The sequence below is a fragment of the Octopus bimaculoides genome, chromosome 4, assembly GCF_001194135.2.
Source record: "Octopus bimaculoides isolate UCB-OBI-ISO-001 chromosome 4, ASM119413v2, whole genome shotgun sequence".
Classification (NCBI taxonomy): domain Eukaryota; kingdom Metazoa; phylum Mollusca; class Cephalopoda; order Octopoda; family Octopodidae; genus Octopus; species Octopus bimaculoides.
This window is the reverse complement of record NC_068984.1, coordinates 68,928,781-68,930,703: the sequence shown is the minus strand read 5'-3', so window position 1 is coordinate 68,930,703 and position 1,923 is coordinate 68,928,781.

Sequence of the window (1,923 nt, the reverse complement as noted above, 5' to 3'; positions counted from 1 at the left end):
ATGTGTGTGTGTGTGTGTGTGTGTGTGTATACACGCACACACACACACACACACACACACACACACACACACACACGCACATACACACATACAGAGTCATATCACAGTCATATATATTTTATCTGAATGCCTTTATATATGTAAACGCTTTTACCATATTACGTCGATATTGTTTGTTCCTATGAAAACAGTTACTCCATCAATGTCATATACCTGTCTTATTAAACCACATAAAAACGTGCTATATGTGAAACGAAGTTGGAAAAAAAGTATGTGGATCAGCATTTCCCTGAAAATGAAATGTATAGTCATATATAATAGGAGGCTATTTTTCTTCTACTACTACTACTACTACTACTACTACTACATGTATATATATATATATATATATATATGCCCCGTCATGGCCACAGTCAAATGATTGAAACATGTAAAAGTAAAAGATATATATATTACTTCAGTAGCCCATCGTTGCGAAGCAATTTTTACAATAGAAAGTCTTTATTTTTAATTTTCATTCCATTTCACTCCAGGTCTTCCTCGACGGTGAAGCCTCTTAATCAGGACGGATTTTTATTTTATCATTATTTGGGGCCATTTATAATGTCTCGATAAACGACGTTTTTGTTTGTTCATGTGATGTAAAGATGTATGAATTTTTCTTACTTCCTTTTCTTGAACAGCAAATGTAAAGCTGACCATATTTAAACGGAGGGTCTTGAGCGCTTATCACCTAATCGATGCATTCTATGCATGTTCGCGTATCGTTAAGTCTAATCCTTCTCTGTTTGTGTGTCTTCTGAACGCATTGCTCATGCTTTATGAGGGTTTCTCTACTCTGTCACCCAAAATGAAATACCCTTACACACACACATATATACAAGTATATACATATTCATCGTCAGAGATATAAATGCATAGAAAAAGAGTGAGAGAGTGCGTGGTAAATATATACAGAGAGTGAAAATCTACAATGACAAGAGCGGGAAAGACCGCGTGAGACAGATAGATAGATAGAGAGAGAGAGAGAGAGAGAGAGAGAGAGAGAGAGAGAGAGAGAGAGAGAGAGAGAGAGAGAGAGAGAGAGAGAGAGATGTAGATAACCTGACGGCTTCTAAAGAAGTCAATGTAGGTGATCTGCAAATTGAGTAATTTCTAGTGGCAAATCATATGTTTTGACTAATAAAACAAAAGCTTTTTCGAACTCAAAATTTGAAAATGAAATCCGTTTTTCTCTAGGATGCACCGTTCTGGAGCCTTTTGGTGATATATACATATACATACAAATATACTACACTCTCATTTATGTGGTGTGTGTGTGTGTGTGTGTGCGCGTTCGTGCGCGTTCGTGCGCGTGCGTGTGCGTGTGCGTGCGTGTGCGCGTGCGCGTTTCTATGCATGTATGTGTCAAATTTTATGTACACAGTGTTAAGAAACGAGCTGCTGATAGTTACTTGCATTGGAGACGTGGGTCTAGGCAGATTTTTATAACTTGCCTTGTGTCTCCAAACAACGTTCAAGCTATGAGCACATGGTCCATTCAATTTATAAAACAGAACGCTGTTACAAGAGATATCACGAGAAAAACAAGATGGTACAAGCAAGAAGTGAAAAGGTGAATAAAAACAGAAAAGGAAGAGAAAAGAAAGAAAATTATAGCGGTGTTCCCTTTGACCGTAAGCTAGTTGTTATAGAATAATTCAACGAAAGTCTATGAGAAGGCTGCTCAGTCAGATAGGGCGGAATCCTCCAATTTGCTCACCAAAAATTTGTTCATATATATGCATTTGCTGAAAATTTCAGATCTAGAATTCAGTAGTGTGGTGGAATTCTAAGATCTAAAATGTTACGCATAATTTGCATATCTTGAATCCATTAACATATGATATGGAGTTCTCTACTATTCTCCACTCGATATATATA